The sequence below is a fragment of the Akebia trifoliata genome, chromosome 3 (assembly GCF_017979445.1).
Source record: "Akebia trifoliata isolate Shusen 1 chromosome 3, ASM1797944v1, whole genome shotgun sequence".
Taxonomy (NCBI): Eukaryota; Viridiplantae; Streptophyta; class Magnoliopsida; order Ranunculales; family Lardizabalaceae; genus Akebia; species Akebia trifoliata.
In genome coordinates this window covers 23,453,345-23,475,469 of record NC_141377.1, presented here as the reverse complement: position 1 = coordinate 23,475,469, position 22,125 = coordinate 23,453,345, and the positions used below count along the sequence as shown (strand labels likewise).

Here is a 22,125-nt window from a genome sequence, read left to right as displayed (position 1 = left end):
TTACCCAACCTTCACGTGGTAAGCTCTATTTGAAACGATTCTTATTCCTTGAACTTTTGGAAAGAATGTCCCTAGTCATTTCTGCAGGATTCAAAAAAAAAGAATAAACACACTTATTAAAAAATAGCATGTCTCACTAAGTACTAGTGTCACATTGATTAAAGATATATATAAAAGTATGAATAAAAAAGCCATCATGTTTAATAATGCTCTGATGTTAAAGATTGGCCAACCGAACGTACAAATAATTCGTCGCATGGTTCTTCTTGCCAGTTGACGTTGTGCACTCCTAAGCATTACTGATAAACAGTTGCTTTAAAGATTGGCCAATTGGTTGGACAAATAATTTGTCACATGGTTCTTCTAACCAGTTGACTTTTGTTAGTCAGTTGATGTTATGCATTTTGAAGCACTACTGATAAACAGTTACTTTAGAGATCGGCCAACTGGCTGGACAAATAATTCGTCTTATGGTTCTTCTAGCTAGTTGACACTGTCCACTCCTAAACACTACTAATAAACAATTACTTTATAGATTGGCCAACTGGCTGGATAGATAATTCGTCGCATAGTTTTTCTGCGTGTACAAATCTTGCATCCTGTGATGCTGCTAACTAGTTGACGTTTATCAACCAGTTGATGTTGTCCACTCCTAAGCACTATTGATGAATAGTTACTTTAGAGATTGATCAACTAGCTGAACAAATAATTCATCGCATGGTTCTTCTACGTGTACAAATCTTGCATCTTGTGATTCTACTAGCCAGTTGACGTTGTCCACTCCTAAGTACTACTGATAAATAGTTACTTTAGAGATTAGCTAACTGGTTGGACAAATAATTCGTCTCATCGTTTTTTTGCTTATACAAATCTTGCGTCTTGTGATTCTTCTAACCAGTTGACGTTGTCTACTCTTAAGCATTACTGACAAACAGTTGCTTTAGAAATTGGCCAACTGGCTGAAAAAAAATTTCGTTGTATGGTTCTTCTACATGTACAAATCTTGCGTCATGTGATACTTCTAGCCAGCTGACATTGTCCACTCCGAAGCACTATTGATGAACAGTTGCTTTGGAGATTGGCCAACTGACTGGACAAATTTTTCGTCACATGGTTCTTCTACAGGTACATCTCTCATCACACAACTCTTCTGACAAGTTCCTGATTTATAATTCTTGGTACAATTTATCATAAAAAAAGAAGAAATATGCGAAGATGATAAAATTTAAAAAAAATGAGAGGAATGACTAAAGTCTATACCTTCCTATGATTTCAAAGATGTAGTCGAGTTGCAATCGGTTCAAAAGAATTAGATCTTTATATCATTGCTATCGATAGTTTTAGATCTGTAAGAAAAAGAGAAGTCATAAAGAAATTTTAGTGGTAGATAGATTAAGCTGTAATACACAATGTTCAAGTATTTGTTGGTGAATAAATTGATGAAAAAGAAGTTGAATGTTATTTTCAATAACCATGTTCTAGTGACCAACATCTTATAAGTCTCAATTTCAAAACTCAATCACTAACTTATATCAATATCAAAGATGATTAGTTTGAGGTCCTGATGTTATAAGTAAAAAAAACCCATCTGGTAGCATGTACTTATACTTCTACATATTAGTGAGTATGACATGGGCCTCGTCTTGTTGTCATTAACTGGATGAAAACATATATCAGAAGAGAGATAAAGGGAGAGATAAAAAAAATCATTCATCATGAAATTGCCGATGTCCCAATTACCATGATAGACATGACTCATGCGAGGGATGAGTTCTACTAAAAACTACATTTTTGTATTTCGGTTGAAATTGAAAAGTGGTAATTGTTTTGTTTTGGGATTCTCTGAGTTTGGGATGCCTACCCAAATCCTCGTCTAAATCTTTGTCTTATCCTCAACTACACTTGTTTGACCAACGAGGTGTCTCATACGGGCTCTCTTGTGGGTCTAAACTTTTAAAAGTAGGAGTTTCCTGACTCTTCCTTTCTCTCTCTCTCTCTCTCTCTTCAAAACAAAATAAAAGAGGCAACTCTCTTACTTGGTCTCTTTTACTCTATAATAGAGAAACGTACTTGTAAGCTCTATTTCAAAAGCTTATCTGATGTAGAGCTTTGGGTAGTCACATGAGGCCTCATATGCTCATCCTTCAACCTTCTCCCCTATACACCCAACTAACTCACCAATTCAAAGACCAAATCGAAACAAAAATCGAGTTCGTTTCCTCTTCATCCTCGTATTCTTCATTAGAAGAAGAAAACAAGAGTTTGTGTTATGGGTTGAGAAAGAATCCAAAGAAGAGTTTTCGATTAAAAGATCTCTAGTTTTCTTCGCTGTTGATGCTGGGTCTGTCGTACAAAACAGAGAAAACAAAACCAAGTTGTGTAAAAAAAGTCCATTTTGAAGATGATTGAAACAGACTTGTAAAGTTGAGTCTCGATAGATTAAAAAAAGAGGCAAAGAAAAAGGAAAGAGAAAGAAGATGAAGAGGTAAGAGGACATACCTGTTGATGTTCCTTTCTCAAAATCTGAAATGAATTGTCGAAAGTGAACCTGCTGCAACCATCTTGCATTGATTATGAAGAAAAGATACATGGAGTTATACAACTCTACGCTAGTGTTTGGGTTGAAGTAGAAGAACATAATCAAAGTTGGACTCTTTGATATGTTGGAAAGCAAAGGAAACTTGGGTTCTTCAAGTAGATAATTTTCTAAATTTAAAAACCCAATCTTCCGACGTAAACAATGGCGATCTCAACTACGATTTCATTAAAATAGAGCCTTAAATGAGTTGAACTCTCTTTAAAATCTAGTTTTAAATGAGTTGAATTTACTGTCGAGGTAGATTTATTTCGATCGGACTGACCACCAACAACAGCCATGCGCTATGTTAGTATAAGGAGAATCTTTCTTGGAATCGTTGTTGGTATTTAAGACGGAATGAAAAATATTTAGTGGATGTTATAAAAAAAAAGTTTCATCTAGATTCTTTATGAATAAGACTAGCCTCACTGAAAGCGCCCTCGATCCGCGGGGTGCGCGGATCCGCTTTTGACCCTTGAGGTTTGGGAGTCGCCACCTAGTTATTACGGTCTAGGAACCGATCAATGACTCTAAACGGATAAAAACTAATCTAAAACCAAAAAAAACTGAATTCGGGGATCATGTTACGGGATTGGAAGGTGTTAGGCACCAACCCCGCCCGGCCAAAGCCGGTCTCTACTAAATTTCCAAGTAAATTACATTGCTAAAACCTAGATAAAAAAAAAATAAAAAAAAAATACCTTTCCGATGCAAGGACTTGGTTCCCTCAGATCTGACAAAAAGAGCTCCTTGTACCGTGCTCCCTTGCTTCGTTCTGCTTCCGGATTTGACTTCGGATCTCCGAGGCAAGGTATCTTCTTGTTTTTGAATCTAAACTCTTCAAGTTCGTTGAGGATTTGGGGGTGTTTTTAGAAGGCTTTTAGGTGTTTTCTAGACTAAAATTGAAGGAGGGATGTTAGATAAGGAGTTGGGGCTCCAAAACTAGGGTTTATGGGGGGCTAGGGGAGCTTCTAGACCTACTTCTCTTAGGGTTTATGATTTGATACGAAAATAGGGTGTGAGCACCTCTATTTATAGAATTTTTTTAAGGTTGATTTGGATAGAGTTAGTGTTTAATTAGAGATCTTTTAATTAGAGTTGTGTTTTAGTTAAAATTGTTTTAGGTAGAATTGTGTTTTAATTAGAATTTTTTTAGGTAGAATTGTTTTTAAGTTAGAACTCTATTAGATAGAGTTATTATTTAATTAGAATTCTATTATGACTTTTGGTCTTATTTGATTGACTTTTAATGTTTTGACTTTAGTCTTAATTGATTGACTTTTAATATCTTGACTTCAGTCTTGTTTAATTGACTTTAATTTTGACTTCAGTCTCACTTAATTGACTTTACTACCTTGACTTCAGTCTTGCTTGATTTACTTTTAATTTTTGGAGAACCCCCCTCTATTCTTTCTTTAATTCTTTGGACCCCCAAATGGAGGGGTCCTTAAAGAAATATCCCACGAACCCTCAACAATTTTGCCTGAGAGTCCGATTAATCAATTTTTTAGGTTCAACTTTTTAAATTAATTTCATTAATGTTTAAATTTAATTATTTAATGTTTTATTTATTAATTTCGGAATTTTTTATCATGAAAATTGTGAAATTACCGTTTTACCCCCGGCGAGGACTTTTCACGTTTTAAGTCGATTTTTAATGTTCTAGGATGTTTTAGAATCGGTTTTTCATAAGGAATTCAATGGAAATATTAGTTTTTGTTATTTATGAAATTTTTTGTGTGAAATGGTTGTGAACTTTATGAGGGGCATTTTCGTAATTTTGTCAAATTCTGTTAAAATTGGTGAAATGATTTATTTGATTCCGATTTGTCATTTTATGTGTTCGAATGGGTTTTCCTAAGCGTAACGTAGGCTCTAGGGTTGTTTTGAGGTTAGGGGTATTTCGGTAATTTGATAATTTTTAATGATTTTTATCGTGAAGCTTCTTTTTAGTCTGCAAGATGATGATTTCTATGTTTCTGGGGTCGTACTTTCCTAGCGTAGCGTGGTTTCTAAGGTTTTGTCAATTCGAGATACCTCATCTGGATTTCTGAAACAAATCTGGTAACAAAGTAAAGCAATGGAATACACATCCATCATTGGGAATCCTTGCGATCGGGTTGACGAGTTGATTAATCAGGCGGATGTAAAAATGGGGTGTCTACACTCACCCATCAAATGAGTTGTTAATTCTTACTAAGGGTGTTGGCTCTCACATAAATTACCACGTTGGACAATTTAACAGAGTATCATGTAGTTTAAGCTCGTACGATAATGAGCATTGCTAAACAGTTTAGATTTATGCCGAGGAGCATTATCAAACAGTTTAGGCTCGTGCTGGGGAGTAACATTTTTTTAAGCATAGTATCTTTTGAGGAATTTGCTGTTGATTGGACCAAGACATAATCCTTCTGGTATTACAAGAAGGTATGCACCATTAGTGTATACTTCTTTCACTACATGAGGCCCATCCCATTTTGGATCAAACTTCTTTCCAGAACGGTGTGAGAGGATGATTGGTTGTTGTACAGCGAGAACTAAATCGTCAACTTGAAAAGAATGTGGTCAAACTTTCTTATTAAGTGCACGTGACAGACGGGCTTGGTAACATTCTAGCCGTTGTTGTGCTTCCAATCTCTTTTCGTCCAATGCTTCAAGTTCAACTACACGTAATTTGGCATTCTCTTCGTAAGTTAGATCTTCTTGGATTGCAATTCTTAATGAAGGTATCTGACATTCCAAAGGGAGAATAGCTTCAACTACATAAACCAATGAGTAAAGTGTGGCTTGTGTGGATGTGTAGTATGAGGTTTTGTATGCCCACAATACTTCCCCAATTCGTTCATGCTAATCATTTTTCAATTTTGAAACCACCTTCTCAAGAAGCTTACAAAGAGTTTTGTTGAATGCTTCGGCCAGTCCATTTGCTGCAGCGTTGTACATTGTAGAACATCTCTACTTAATGTTAAACTTCATGCAGAATTGATCCATCAGCGTATTGCTAAAAGATATGCCATTATCTATCATGATATATCGTGGAATGCCGTAACGGAAAACGATATTATTTTTGATGAAGTCGACTACCGTTTCTTTCTTGACCTCTCGAAGGGGAACTGCTTCAGTCCGCTTAAAAAAGTTATCAGTTGCAATAAGGATATAAAGATGTTGTCTTGAGAATTTTGGGAGTGGTCCAACGACATCAAGTCCACACCCGTCAAAGGGCCAAGATGCGATTGTAGGATGCAATGGCTCTGGTAGTTGACGAATGTAATCTCCATGAAATTGACAAGCTTTACACCTCTTTGCATGGTTTAAAGAATCTTTCACCATAATAGGCCAGTAAAATTCCATCTTCTTCAGACTGTGATGGAGTTTCGGCCCTGACTGATGTGAACCGCATACTCCAGAGTGTGCTTCTTCTAAAGTATCTTGGATTTCATCATCTCCGAGATATCTCATTAAAATATTATCGAAAGAGCGACGATATAACTTATCGTTGAAATATAAAAATTGAGGTACCCTACGACATATTTCGATTTTTTGCTTTAGGTCGTCTGGTAGCTTCCCATGATGTAGATAGTCAATAAGTGGCTGTCTCCAATCTTTGACTTCGACTATTTCGACAGCGTTTGCTTCGTGAGACTCACAATTTTCATCTATTAAAGGAGGTAATACCCACCTATGGCAGATAAGGATACTCATTGTCTCTCCTTCTAGCATAGCCAAATTTGTAGTAAGATTAGCTAAAGCGTCAGTCTACTTGTTTTCAACTCTTGGTATATGCCTAATGATGACGTTTTCGAATTGTTTTACTAGTTATACAACATAGTAGTGATAAGGCACTAATTCATGCTTTCGAACGTCATACTTTGTTGAGAGTTGGTTAATGACAAGTTGTGAGTCCCCATACACATAGAGTTGGTGTAACTTCATCTCTAGCCCGAGTTCTAAACCAATGATCAGAGATTGGTATTCTGCAACATTGTTTGAACATAGCTTTGTCAAGACAAACGAGAATGGCAATACTTCATTTTGTGGGGTGATAAAAATTACACCTACTCCCATTCCATTTTTTCTAGTAGTCCCATCAAAGAACATTCTCTAAGCTGGAAGTATATCAATAGAGAATAGATCTTCGTCGGGTAAGTCGTGAGACAATTCCCATTCAGTCGGAATAGGATGATCAACAAGAAAATCGGCTAACGCTTGCCCTTTTACAGCCTTTTGAGGGATGTAAATAATCTCGAATTCTGATCAGAGAAGGGCCCATTTAGCTAGTCTTCCGGACAAGACTGGCCTTGTCATGATATACTTGAGTGGATCAGCTCGCGCAGTGAGTCGGATTGTGTGTGATAACATGTAATATCGGAGTTTCTTTGTGGCAAAGATGAGCGCTAAACATGTCTTTTCGATGGGTGAATAATTTATTTCTACCCCAACAAGAGTTCGACTCAAGTAGTAGAATGCACCTTCTTTTCTTTCGTCATTTTCTTGAGCCAACAATGCTCCTAGTAACATTTCTTGTGCACTAATATAAAGAATCAGTGACTTTTTAGGAATTGGTGTAGAAAGAACATGAGGCTTGACAAGATACTCCTTGATACTTTTCAAAGTATTCTCACAAGCTTCATCCTATTCAAATGATGTATTTTTCTTCATCAATCGACTAAAAGGATGACAACGCCGAGCTAAGTTTGAAATGAACCTACGAATGTAAGTAAGTCAGCCTTGTAGACTTTTGAGTTTATGAATGTTCTTTGGTGCCGATATCTTTTGAATGGCTTCAATCTTGTTTCGATGGATTTCAATACCACGATGCCGAATCACGAATCCCAAAAATTTACCCGAGGTAACTCCAAAAACGTATTTTAATGGATTCATCTTGAGCTGGTACTATCGTAATCTGTCGAAGGTATCACGTAGATGTTGTAAGTGATCTTCTCTTTTCCTGGACTTTACTACTAGGTCATCAACGTAACATTCCACCTTGTCATGTAGCATGTCATCAATGATTTTCTACATAGCTCGCTGGTAAGTGGCATCAACATTCTTAAGTTTAAACGGTATAACATTGTAACAATATATACCTTTTAGGATACGAAAGGCTGTAAGTTCCTTATCTTTTGGAGAAATTCGAATTTGATTGTAACCAGAAGATCCATCCATGAAAGACAAGGCTTCATGTCCTGTAGTCGCAACAACCATAAAATCTATGATTGGGAGCGAAAAATCGTCTTTTGGACATGCATTATTCAAGTCGCGAAAATCAACACATACTCGAATCTGTCCATTCTTTTTTCTTACCGGAACTATGTTGGAAATCCTAGTTGGATACTTTACTTCTCGGATGAATCTAGCTTCTATCAACTTGTTGACATCTGTCTCAATCTGTGGTATCAACTCTGGCCGAAAATGACGTTGTGCCTGTTTTATTGGACGAACTCCATGTTTAACTGCGAGTTGATGAACAACGATCTTTGGGTCAAGTCCTGGTATTTTTTTGTAAGTCTAAGCAAATACATCTTTGTATTCTTGTAGCAACTTGAGGTACTCAGATTCTTCATGCTGGTTTAGAAGAGTGCTGACAAATGTGGGTCGCGGCTCTTAGATTGTCCTAAGATTTATTTCTTTCAAGTCGTCGACAGTAACTTGTCCACTTTCTTCAAAGATCGATGGAGCATTTTCGAGCTTTTCATTTGACGACATAGAACCTTCTTCAAGGAATTCCTCAATGGTAATATGATTTATAGAAACAATATCTTCAGAATTGTTTGTTCCAACAGTTGAAGCTCGGCTGTTGCTCGTTTGGTTTGTGAGGATGATGATGCGTCGCTTCACAACCAATGCATCTGATATCTAGACCTCTAAAATTGCTTGTCGTTTCATGCAAGATGGAATAGTGCTATGCAAGTTACTACTATCTTTATGCTCCACATGTTTATTTCTTTGCTTAGGTTGACGTCGTGATTTTCTTCTTATTTTTACTCCAACATTCTGACCAAGTCTAGATAGAGCAGACACACGAGGTTTATGAATTTGTACATCATAATAATCATCTAAAGCACCCAATCAGTCAAATACTGACGTGGTCGAGATGTGGCCACCAATTCGATCAAAGATCGATGTTCGTGAAACTGGTGTTTCTTTTACAGACTCATCGATGACTTCTATTGTAGTATGTTGTGAAGAAGTCGTCTCCATTTTAGAAATTTTGATTGGAGCCTCTAGCGTATACCCTAGCCCTACTCGTGTGAATGAAACTCTTTCTCCAACTCGAACGAGTTTGACTTGTGTTGCAGTTAAACCATGAATTTGATCAGTTTGTGGTAATTCACCCAACTGCACAGGTTCACCTTTTTCATAACCGACAATCTTGAATAACTTTGAAATTTTAGGACCGAACCAACTTTTGGACTCTACTTTTGCAAGGTTGTCTTCATGGTTCTTCGCGATTGACGTAGTTGGGACAACGTTTTCCACGGGTGTCCTTACTATGTATGATTTTTGGAGAGGTGTAACCGGAAAGGTTAACTCTTCTTTCAACATCTCCAATTCGATTTTAGAGACAGAAGGCTTGGTCTTTGAAGAAATCTCTTCGAAAAGTGATTGTCTTAGCTTCCATTTTGATTGCGATACGTAACGAAGCATTGGGGTTGACAACACAATTGTCGATGTCATGTCCACCATTGATTGACCCACCTTGATCTGTCGACTTTTTGGTTATTGTTTTTTACTACGTTTTTTCTGAAGCAGAGGACCAAGAGAAATCTCCTCGGCATCATTCATAGTATGTTTTCCTTTGTTGGATTTTTACTTACTAGAATGAGGTACCGAAACTGGAAGTGCTTCTTGAATGACGTCCCCTCCAAAATAAAATTTCGCATCTGTAAAATATGTTTCTGCCTTGTCAAACGGTTGATCTTCAGTTAGTACACGTTTTTTAACACCATTTTGGTAATACTTGAAGCATTGATGTAACGTGGATGGTACTACTCCAGTTTCATGTAGTCATGGTCGACCGAGAAGCAAGTGATATGAAGTTTACAATCAATCACGTGAAAGAGCGTTGTTGACTCCAAATCTGTGATAGAAAGCTTGACTCTTATCATGCCGATAGCTCTCTGACCACCCAAGTTGAAACCTTGGATCATCAACGTACTACGAGCAAGTTGATCCGACGAGATCCCAACTTGTTTCATGGTACGAATTGTCATGATATTGACCGTAAAATCATAATCTAGGAGAATTCTTTGAACTTTATTCTCCCTCACATAACCTGTGACGTATAACGGCCTATTGTGAGGTCGAGACCCCAATTGGAGATCCTCATCAGTGAAGGTAATTGTGGCCATACACATACTGTCTTGTTGTGAATCTATGTCAGGTTGAACTTCCTATTTTGAATCAGTTGAGCTTTGCTTTGAAGTAAGCTAAACTTTTTGGAATTCATTGGACAAATCCAAGTCAACCTGTGAATCTTCTATTTTCAAGGTGATATTGTCTTTCTCAAGTCGTTGATCTCCATCATTGGAAGTAGTAGGATGTTCTTTGGACCTATCATCAATATTATCTTCTAGCATTTTCGCTTCCACTTGATGACATGACACCGTGCAGACTTCCTTCAAGAGCTTCTTGGTTAAGAATTCTATAAGAGTAACCAGCACACGGGGCGGTTGCTGAAGGATGTCTTCAAGTTCTACGGGCGGAACTCGAAAAGCCTTCTTTTTTGTTGCTCTCTTTCGTTTCTTTGATCCTGTACTTGGTTTTGACTTTCTTATCTTTTTCTTTAACTTCGAAATAGAAGGAGTTGGCACATATGTAAGGCATCTTTTTCGACAAGTGACAACTGTCCACCCTTCATCATCAACTGAAGTAGACTCTGAGATGTCTGACTTTGAATTTGAAGCCGAATGTAATGATTTTTCTTTGATTTGGCCTTGCCCCAACGTGAGATGGGCCTTTTCAACATCGGAATGTACGGATATGAGTTGTGATGGTTTAGGTAAAACTTTGGTGATCGGAGGAGATAGAGTTTGCGTAGCATACTGACTTGCCAAGAGTATTAGATCAAAATATCCAAAAGTGAGAGGTCATGTTGGAAGTAGAAACATTTTCAACACAATCAAGTTCAATTTTTCCTTGATATGCCAAATCCATAATCTTCTCTTTGAAGACGAAGCATTTTTCAATCGGGTGACTAATCATCCTATGATAGCGACAATATTTCGGATCATTGTCGCGACCTGCTTCCTCGGGTCGTTTGGGCACTAGAAGTTCAATGAGCTTTAATTTCAACAACTCTTCGAACATGCCTAAGACGTTAGCATCATGAAAAAGGTACTCTTTTGCCTCAAGCTCTTTGAGAGTTTTCCAAGCTTTTCCTTTTTCTTATGTTGAATCAGCTTGTGACTGATCTTCTCTTCTTTTACCTGTGATCTTGACAGGTTTGCTGGTGGTGGTAGACAAGACTTCTTTAATTTTGAAGGACTTGCCATCCTTCTTTTCCTGTCTTCTAGGCTCGCCTGGTCGTGGAGTCTGATGCACAGCTATACTCTGCTCCATGTTGTGGGCTCGAGTAGCTAGATCTTCGAAAGTATGTGGTTTAATTCCTTTCAAGATGTAAAAAAGTTGCTAGTGCATCCCTTGAACACATATTTCGAAAGCAGAAGATTGGGAAAGTTGATACATGTAGTTGAGGGAAAGATTTCTCCATCGCTCGATGTACTCGATAACTGATTCATCCTTCCATTGTTTGACGGCGACGAGTTCCACCATATTCACTGTTCTTCTAGTGCTATAGAAACGATCAAGGAACACTCTTTCTAGTTGATCCCAACTGTCTATTGAGTTGGGTTCCAAGTCAGTGTACCAATCGAATGCATTGCCGTGGAGGGAGCGAATGAATTGTTTCACCATGAAATCACCGAATGTACCAGTATTATTGCAAGTTTCGATGAAGTAGGCAATATGCTGCTTTGGATTGCCTTTTCCTTCGAACTGTTGGAATTTTAGTGGTTGATATCCTGCCGGAAGATGTATTTGTTTGATGCGTTGAGTGTAGGATTTGGAGTAGACCAATAAGGACTGTGGCATGCCCCCATACTGAACACGAATGGTGTCAGTAATCATTGCTTGCAACTGCTGAACGGAAAGTAAAGCAACAAATCCCTGTGGTGGGTCTCGCGTAGCTTTATGTGAACCAGCATACTCTTCTCGTTCTTCTTCATGCGGAGTCATGTACGCTTCAGGAGTAAATCCTGGAGGATGTGAGGGTCCAGCGCTTGATTCATTCTCCTTGTCTTTATGCTCTAAATGACTAACAAGGGTTGCGATCAGAATGTCTTTGTCTTCCATTATTTTTGTTAACTTGTTGATGGTGTCTGCCATCTGAGCAACTTGTTCTTCCATTGTTTGTGCTCCAGCCGTCATCATTGCTCTGATGGATCTGTGAGTTTGTGAAGGAGAAGTGATCGATAAAGATCTAGATGATCCCTCGCTTGACTTTGAATCAGATCCAAAATCTGACGAGTCGTCTTCTACCTCGTCCGCCCACGATTCCTTCGTGGTAAGTACCGTTTTTGTGGCACGTTTCTTGGAGTGATGCTAGAGAGGCTCAACTAGCTTGGATCCACTAGTCTTTGTCATTGTTCATGTCATATGGTGATTGCGATTAATAACCTGAGTAGATTCAAGATTGGAAGAAAGGATTTTCTTACCTTTCTCAATAGCAGCAGATGTGATAGCGTTGACGTTGCGAGATGCCATCGATGCTTTAGTTGATGTTCTTGCAGTTAATTGAAAGATGAGAGGTTGAGATGGTCCTACCGGGTGTGCCAGAAATTTGTCAATAATAAATTTCAATGGATTTACCTCGAGATTTGTGAAATATGATTGCAAATGATTTTATTGATTTTTTTATGAAAAGGAAATACAGATCTCACCTCTGATTAACAGTCAAGTACAAAAATAATGATGATGACGTGTGTAGCTTTTCTTCTCTCCGAACTTCGCGCTATATCGGCTGAGAAGGATGCTTTGACGTTAACTTTACTTTGTGCTTGATCTTCTGTAGATTTTCATCTCTCCGGGCTTCACGCTTTATCGGCTAAGAAGATTTTCTTGACTTCTGGAAAAAGGCTTTATGCTTGATCTTCTCTTTAGTCGGAGTCTGGATCTTTGAAGAACCTTGATTTATCTCTGGAAGAGGGCTTGAGAGCTTCTTCTTCTCTAGAGGGAGAGCTTCTATCTTTTGAGATAAAGTGATCCAAATCCCCTCTTAATGAGAGAGGCTCTTGTGTTTATAGACTTAAAATAATTTAGCTTTCCAATTATACCCCAACTTAAATAGGCTTAATTGATTTGTTGAAGAGGCTAAATTTGTCCAAATCCCATTTAAGGATTCTATGGATTATTATTGGGCCAAACTCATTTATTTAGGTATAAGGCCCAATATTTAATATGGATCACTTGGATTTGCTGGATCACGGGTTTTATCTGCGAAACCCAAATCCAAACCATATGAGGCCCGTCCCGATTAACGGACAGCCGATTTAGATTTGTAGGCCCAATTTTAATTTGGTGGGCTTCTTGGTTAAGTTAGAAGGCTGTAGGGGCCCGTTTAAATTTTGATGCCTACATCGGCATCTGCCTATATTCTTTATATACGTGTTCCACTTAATATGTGCCACATACATCAACAATATTGACTCGTCAAAGATAGGAAAAACTAGCCAAGGTTTAAAATCTGTTTCCCGACATTATTTTGGTCAAGAGAAAATCGAAACTGATACGACTAAGACAATAGATTCCAAGATGAGTTCATAGTAGACATTTACTATATCCTATTTTTTTAAAGTGATTTAATATTTATCTATTAATTTTAATCTAGGAAACTAAAATGGAGCAAGCCAAAATTGTAATTTTTTTTGCAATTTTGGTTCAGACACTCTTACTAGCTACCACTATCACACAGAAACAGGGGATAACAACTCTTGATTAGTTGGAAGAACCTTTTGAGATTGCATCATTAAGAACCTTTTGATTAGTCTATCCATCCTTGTTGATAATAAAAACCAAAGTAAAGAAAATGGTTGTTGTGAGGTATTTTTTTAGCCATCATTATTTACTAAAGCTCTTCCTCTCTATGGGTGCCATTATTAGAGATGAACTTCATTTACTATATCTTTGTTCTATCTAGATTAGACAATTAAAAATAAGCTACCACTCCCAATTTTAAAAAAAAGTTGCATAACAGAGTACAAATATTTTGCTAATTCAAATGCTTTTCTTAGATCAAAGAGCACAATTAACAGTTGAATTATGATTGCTATGATGCAAAGGAGTTCTATGATCTCAGTGCCACTACCATTAAACTATCTAAACTATTTTTATCCATTATGATGGTTCTAACATGGGGTAATACTCTATGATTAGAATAATCACATTGTGCTAATGCTCTCTGTGTTTAGAATAATCCATCCTCTGCTAGTAACAGATGAGTGCATTAAGACTATCAAACAAGTAAAGAATAAATAAAACATTATAAATATAATAAAAACAGAGGACATGAGCTTACTTAGATCGTCAAGGGAAATATTGGCAGCCTTTTCTCCTATTTTTATTCAATGAAACCTTCCTACAGGGATAATTCATGAGGTGCAAAGTTTAAGAAATCTCAATATAACAACAAGGGAAGAATGGTTATGGATAATATTTGACCTTTCAAGCAACATAATCTAACCATAACAACCCAAGTGGAATACAATTGCCAATGTAAGAAATGAAGTACGAGCATAGAATATTTAGAGCATGTTGTTATACATAAGGGGGGCTAATGTCTTGTATGATCATCATTATCAGCAAAGTTTCTTTCAATTTTGTCTAAAATCATGTCTTTTTGTTAATTCAAGTGTGATTGTATCCATTAATTCTCATTACCTCAATCCAATTTCTTTTTGGTCCAGTTTGAAATAAAAAATTATTAAATAACAAAAAAAATATATAATCACTAATTGGCAATTTGGGTCAATCCTCTTGAGGATTCACCGCAACTTTGTGAAATTAAATAAAACTAGCCTAAGTAGACAACCAATACCACTAAAAGGGTTAATAATTCAATAGTTATTCAAGGAATTAGATAATGAAAATTAAGTATAGAATTAATTCCTACGGGGATTCAATTGATATGTTCTTAAAACTAGCTAATAGATCAACTACAAAAAAAATCCCAATAATTATTCAAAGAATCTAAAGTTCCACCTAGAAGACTCTTGGATAATTTCTAGGTTGGCTCTGATCAGTAGAAAATACTCAAGATTTTTATTATTTGAAGAAAAAAAAATTATTTTTTGAAAAAAAAATCGCAACAACCATAGAGGGCCTAAGATTTTCCCACAACCACAAACAAAAATGGAAATTTTCCTAAATTTCTAAATCAACGAGACATCAAATTTCCATATAGATAGATCAAACTTAGATTAAACTATGCCATAAAAATCCTCTCTAGTTCATCCATCTAAGAACAAGGATCAAATCAAACTTACTCAAAAAAAAGTTGTTTGATATAAAACGCAGAGGCTGATACAACAAATCCCAGGTCAAAAGTTCAAAATAATGAATCAAAAATCAGTGGAAGACGATCAGAGAACAAAAGTTAAGAAATCAAAATGAGAGACAAAGAGAATTGTAACAAATCAATCCAGATTGATTTAGGTTTAAACAATGTACATTTGGATAGATTTCCTCACCAACAAAACCCTAGATGTCTTAGAAACCACAATTCCAAGATAGGAACAACTTTGCATTAACTACATTCAGATAAAAAACCTTCAAGAAAGTTACAAAAACATATTCTAAACCTAATCCTCAAAAACTAACGTAACGGAGAAAGAATTGAAGAAAACTTACCATTAGAGAATCGTTCCAAGATTTTTGTCAATTTGGTTTTTCACCAATTGGACCACATGACATAGAATTCTAACAATGGCACCACGTCAAATTGGGATTTGGTGGAAGATCCCAACTGAGACATTTGATCCAGTGTCCCAAGGCGACATACTTGGACGAAGGTCAGATGTTAGGGTATTGCACAGGACACGTAACTAAACGGTCAGGGAATCCATCCAGGTAAGTTACTATTAGTCTAGTAAGAAGCTTGGAAAATCAAGCATATGGGAATGCATTAGAGATCAACATTTTATTTTAAACAGTGGTTCCAGTAAGTTAACTTGGTAAAGAGGAATCGTCGGATGGATGGACTTCTAATTGGGCTAAGTTTCCTTACTTTGATAAGAATCAATTGGACAATTGAATCAAGATCAGGAATTTCCTTGTTCTTCTTTAAATAGGTCCATCAAACAGACAAAAAACGTATGTATTTTCTCTAGTCTTTGTAGAAATTATCTCTCATTGACTTGAACATTGGAGATCGTTTGGTGTAAGCAACAGAGCTTGAGATGCACCTCAGCCATCTCTGATTCTTTGAGGTGGATTTAGGTTTTTTGCATCTACAACAAACATTCAATGCTAACAATACACGATATTAATCAATCATATTCATATATATAGTTCTGAACATTTAACATTGTATTATGTAGAGTATCAATAAAAATTTACAAATCAATATAAAATATATAGAAAACTCAGAGCATTTTATTAGTATGAAATCAGCACTTTTATCATCATTCTCTCTAATTCAAGTCAAGAAGATCTAATTATATCAACCAGGACTTTTCTTGCTTCAACCGCCAATAGTTAGTGATTCCCAAAAGGGGTCTCTAGATAAAATTATATTGATCTCTAGAACACCATTACAGATCTTTAGTGAAATCTGTACTATTTTTCTCTCATAAGAGGACTTAATTAAGATTGCTAGCTGCCCTCAACATTCAAAGTAGAAATAAAAATCCAATGGGCAAAATTGAACTACATAGTTGGTACCACCAGGACAAGTGAAAGTGCTGGTGGCATCATCCTTAGGATAGCTGTAAGCAGCAGGGCATCTCTCCTTGAAGAACCTTGAATAGTTGGTAGGCCCACATTCACCGGAGTTGCAACAATACTCATCGGTCTTAAATACGGTGCACGGATTGTTACAACCTCCCCGTGACTGTAAGACATTCGGGCATTCGCGGTTGATGTCAGCAGTGCATCTGACTCTTCGGCAACCAATCAACTCAATGGGAATGTTAAATCCATCGACAAGAGCAATGTCTATGAAATCCTAATTATTGAATTGGTTTAGACCATATTCAACCAGGGTGTTTGGTGGTAGGCCGTAGCCTTCGCACTCAAGGAGTCCATTGCAGTCACCGGTCAGACAAGTTCCACGACCATTTGAGTCAAAGCTACAATTGGTTCGAGCCCAAATGCGAGCTCCTTTAGTGCCAGGATTGATATCCAAGATCCATGTTTGACCCACATCAAGTTGTCGGCCACCACCAGGTATTGCTGCCGCCCAGACTGTGAAGGGACAACTGTTTTGGATCTGGAAGGTAGCTTCATGGGGAAGGGAGAAGAAGATGATGTTACTAAAGAACCTCATTTTCGTAACGGAAAATCCAGGCGGGACTTCGTTTTTCACTGTGATTCTCACTGCGTTGATGTGATAGCCATAGATTGTTTCCTCCATATACAAGCATCCACAATTATGTGCGTATCTCCATGTCAGAAATGTTAATATGAGCCGAATGTCACCCCAGCACTACTCTTTGGTAACTAGGAAGGATCTTCTTAGTTTCTGATATGTGTACGGTGTTGAGGGACAACATTAAACATAAGGCTGAGGCTGGAATTTCTGTGAAACCGGTGTCATCGAATAAGTGGAATTTGGGCTGAGACGCTTTTTTGTATTCAATATAGACGGCAAGTTTGACTTGGAAACAAAACGCGTCGAAATCAAGGCAGAGAGCTACATTTACGAGGACTGTAGCAGATTTTGGTTTTCTGTCAGAATTAATCGGGGTAGGCCCAGCTTTCTATTGGACAGCCATCGATGAAATGGTTTTCGAGGTGGGAAAAGCCAATATTAATGCCGCACCTTAGGGAGGTCAAGTCATGCATTTGTCATGACCGTAGTCCTCTTCGGTTTGTAGGAGGCTTTCTACCATACATTCACATTCATAGACTGGAGATGTACGTTTGGTCTAGAGTCAGAAAGCGTTTTAGGCGGGGTATCTAAGATTTGTCTAGGAAAGTTCCTACCCTTTATACCTTATATTATTCCTTTACCATTCACGGGAATCTAAGGAATATACATCTGTAATATCCCTCGGAGTACAAAGAAGATATCGTGGAAAAAAGAACAGTTATGAAAAGATCTAAAGAGGAGATCCTCGTAGAGGACAACCTTTTGGCATCTTTGTAGATATGTGATCTAAAATCCTAATTAGAACATTAACTTGAATGGTGGAGATTCTTTGGGAGGTATCACACTAGTACCCTATAATAGAACAAGCTTAGAAGATCACACTACTACAATCAAGTGTTCGAGGTGAAAGTAGTCAACCACCATTACAATAAAATTAGAGGGGTGTTATTGTAAAGGGAAGGAGAAAAAAAAAAAAAAAAGACATTAAATTTGAAAGACTATTATTGAAAAAATACAAAAAAGAGGAAAGGCAATATATAAAATTAAATGAGGTCTTCTTGAAAAAAGGGTAATAGAAGAAGAAAAATAATAAAGTTGAAGACATATTCTTTGAAGGGTTTTCTTAACGTGTGCCCTTAAAGTGCAATAAATACACTTTTGAAATTGAATTTTGTATCGAAAATTACATTGAAAAAATTATTTTTTACTAAAATACTCTTAGACACCAATTTTCAAAGTGTATTTCTAGGAGTTTAATGTGTGCCCTTAAGGAACACGTTAACAAAATCCTTCTTTGAAAAGTAGATAGTAAAAAAATAAAAAATTACAATTTTTTTACGAGATTTGTAGTGAGATTAAATGTAATAAGCCATTTTTTATTAGAAGGTTGCATGTTTAATTAAATAGTGTTTAAAATTAAGGCTTCTTGTGCATTAGAAAATAGAAATGAAATTAATAATATTTATTATTGAGGTTATTTCAATGAGTGTGAGTTGAAGATGAGATCATTTAAGTCAATTTCTTTATTAATCTATAAGTGAAGCCCAAGGTCAAATGTTTTAAGCTAGAGAATGAAAGAGAAGGCCTTTTTGTCATCATATTAGGTTCCATTGCAAGTATTAGAAAATATAATAAAAGAAAAAAAGAAAAAAGAAAAAAGAAAAAAGTGAGTCATGCTACTCACGCCTACTATATAGTGTCTTGGCACCTATTTAAGTATTTTTTTTTAAGTAAAAAAAATAAAATAAATAAGTTACATTGTTATCCTTTCTATATCCTTACTATCTTCTCTATCCATCTTTTCCTTACTTTTCCATCATCTACCTCTCTCTCTCTCTCTCTCTCTCTTTCAATCTTCTTCTTCTTCATATTCATCTCATTTTGAATTTTGTGAGAGGTTGAATCAATGGAGATTAGATTTTAGGAGTTTTTTTTTTCAATTATCTTATTTTTAAAATTTTTTTTTTTTTTTGTATTTAATCATAAAGGAAGATGGGAAAAACACTATTAAAATCTTCAAAATGACGATTTTGAATTAAACTCGGAGATTTTTTTGACAAATTTTGTTTAGCAGGTTAAGATTGAACTTGTTTTATTAGATTCGATAAATATCCTACCAAACATAAAGTTGTATCGAACATTTCTTATTCAGAGGCTTCGACTACTCCATTCATCTTTGGTCTGTAAATGACTGAGTTGTGATGGGTGATCTGAAAATCCTTGCACATCTTAGACATGTCTTTGTTCTTGAGATTTTTGGCGTTATCAGTTATTATTCCGTTTGGAAGGCCGTACCAACAGATGATGTTGTTCTTCACAAATTTCAAGACATTGTCCCTTGTAACATTGGCGTAGGACGCAGCTTCTATCCATTTTGTAAAGTAGTCGATGGCAACCAAGATGAAGCGATGCCCATTGGAAGCTTGAGGATTAATCTGTCCGATGACGTCCATGCCCCAAAGTGAAAAAGGCCAAGGAGAAGTCATATTGTGTAATTCTAAAGGTGGTGCATTGATTTTGTTGGCATAAATTTGGCACAAATGACACTTCCAAACATGTTGATACCCGTCACTCTCCATAGTCATTCAGTAGTAACCCATTCTCATAATCTTTTTTGCGAGCATATGTCCATTCATGTGAGGTCCACAGACTCCACCGTGCACGGTCTCGATTAAGCGTTGAGCTTCTGTTTGTGATGCGACTTTTTGTATAAGACTCCACTACTCAAGAAGAACTGTCCTGCTAATCTCTGAATAGTCTTTCGGTTCGTTGTTGTGGCATCGAGTGGAAAAGTTCGATCCTCTAAGAATGCCTTGATGTCTGCATACCATGGTTTTTCCTCAGGTTCTTCGACCTCCACAGGCAAGCAATACACAGGCTCGTCTTGAATACCAATCTCAAGATGGTCAATTACGGTATCTTCAGAGATGTTGATCATTGAGGCCAACTAGCTAGTACGTCTGCAAACTGGTTCTTAGCCCTTGGCATATAAGTGAATGAGATACGGACGAAGTTTGAGCTTAGATACTCGAGATATTCATGATACGGATGCTCTCGGATCTTCCATTCTCCCGTTGTCTGGTAGACTACCAGACTTGAGTCTCCAAATACATCTAGTTCATCTACTTCGAGGTCGATCGCTACTTTTAACCTCACAATGCATGCTTCATACTCGGCTTCGTTATTCGAACATTGGAACCTTAGTCTGACAGCAATAGGGATGTGAGTCCCGTCTGGCTTAACCAGAACTGCCCCAATTCCATTTCCCTTTTAATTTATTGCTCTGTCGAAGTACATTTTCCAACTAGACTCTTCATCGTCGCTCTCAGCTTTAGCAAACAAGATGGCTTCATCAGGAAAATTTGTCTTTAGTGGCTCATAGTCGGGCAGAGGATGTTCTACTAAGTGGTCAGCAATGGCTTGTCCTTTGATGGCTTTTTGAGGACATAGGTGATGTCGAACTCAGATAATAATAGCTGCCATTTTGCGGTGCGTCCTGTTAGTGCCGGCTTCTCGAAGAGATACTTCAAGGGGTCCATCCGAGCAATGAGCATAGTCGAGTAATTGAGCAAGTAGTGGCGTAGCCGTTGTGATGCCCAGACAAGGGCACAACACGTCTTTTTGAGGGTTGAATAGTTCGTCTCATAACTTGTAAACTTCTTACTAAGGTAATAGATGGCTCGCTCTTTTCGACCTATTTCATCATGTTTTCCCAGTACACAGCCCATGGAGTTTTCTTGCACAGAAAGATACATCAGTAGAGGTCGACCCGATGTAGGAGGAACTAGAACAGGCGGGTTAAGCAAATATTTCTTGATTTTGTCAAAAGCTTCCTGACAATCTTCATTCCATTCCTTCGGTTCATTCTTCTTCAGTAGCTTGAATACTGACTCACATATTGGCGTGAGTTGTGCGATGAACCGACTAATGTACCGAATTCTCCCTAGGAATCCCCTGATCTCTTTCTCTGACTTGGGTGGCTCCATATTTATGATGTACTTCATTTTAGCTGGATCGATTTTGATGCTTCTTTTACTGACGATGAACCCCAACAGCTTTCCCGACGTGATTCCAAATACACATTTTACCGGATTAAGTCTTAAGCTGTACTTCCTCAATCGATCAAACAGTTTCTTCAAGTTTACCAGATGATCCTCGTCGAGATTTGATTTAGCTATCATGTCGTCCACGTATACTTCTATTTCCTTGTGAATCATGTCGTGGAACAAAGCAGTCATAGCTCGTTGATACGTTGCCCTAGTATTCTTGAGACCGAATGGCATAACCTTGTAGTGGAATGTACCCCAAGGTGTAATGAACGCAGTCTTCTCTTGATCTTCTACTGCCATTTTTATTTGGTTGTAACCCGAGAAGTCATCCATGAACGAGAACATACCGTGCCCTATTGTGTTATCGATCAAAGTGTCGATGTGTGGTAATAGAAAGTCATCTTTAGGACTGGCTCTATTCAGATCTCGGTAGTCTACACACATGCGTACCTTTCCGTCTTTTTTTGGTACAGGGACGACATTTGCGAGCCACTCAGGGTAGGTGGATACTGCGAGAAACCCTGCTTGGAACTGCTTCATTACTTCGTCTTTGACTTTAAGTGTCCACTCTGGTTTCAACCTTCGTAATTTTTGCTTGACTGACTTGCTTCCTGATTTGATAGGTAAATTGTGGACGACTAGATCTGTGTCTAACCCGGGCATGTCTTGATAGGACCATGCGAAGACATCTTGGTACTGCTGTAAAAACTGTCATCTCTTCTTTCTGTTCAATCGTTAATAGGACTCCAATTCTGACTATCCGTGGGTCATCTTCGGTGCCTAGGTTCACTGAGTTTGTATCCTCTATATTTGGCTGAACACCCTTCTCGTGACGTTCCATGAGTTCTTTGATTTCTTTTGGAGGATATTCAACCTCTTCCTCTGATTTTTCTTCAATCCTCATGAGATCA

General features: G+C 37.3%; 1 pseudogene; it reads right to left on the bottom strand.

Annotated features, from left to right (window-relative positions):
* Positions 1 to 16,145: 16,145 nt before the first annotated feature.
* Positions 16,146 to 17,417, bottom strand: LOC147406164 (protein P21 pseudogene; annotated as a pseudogene).
* Between the last annotated feature and the right edge of the window lie 4,708 nt (positions 17,418 to 22,125).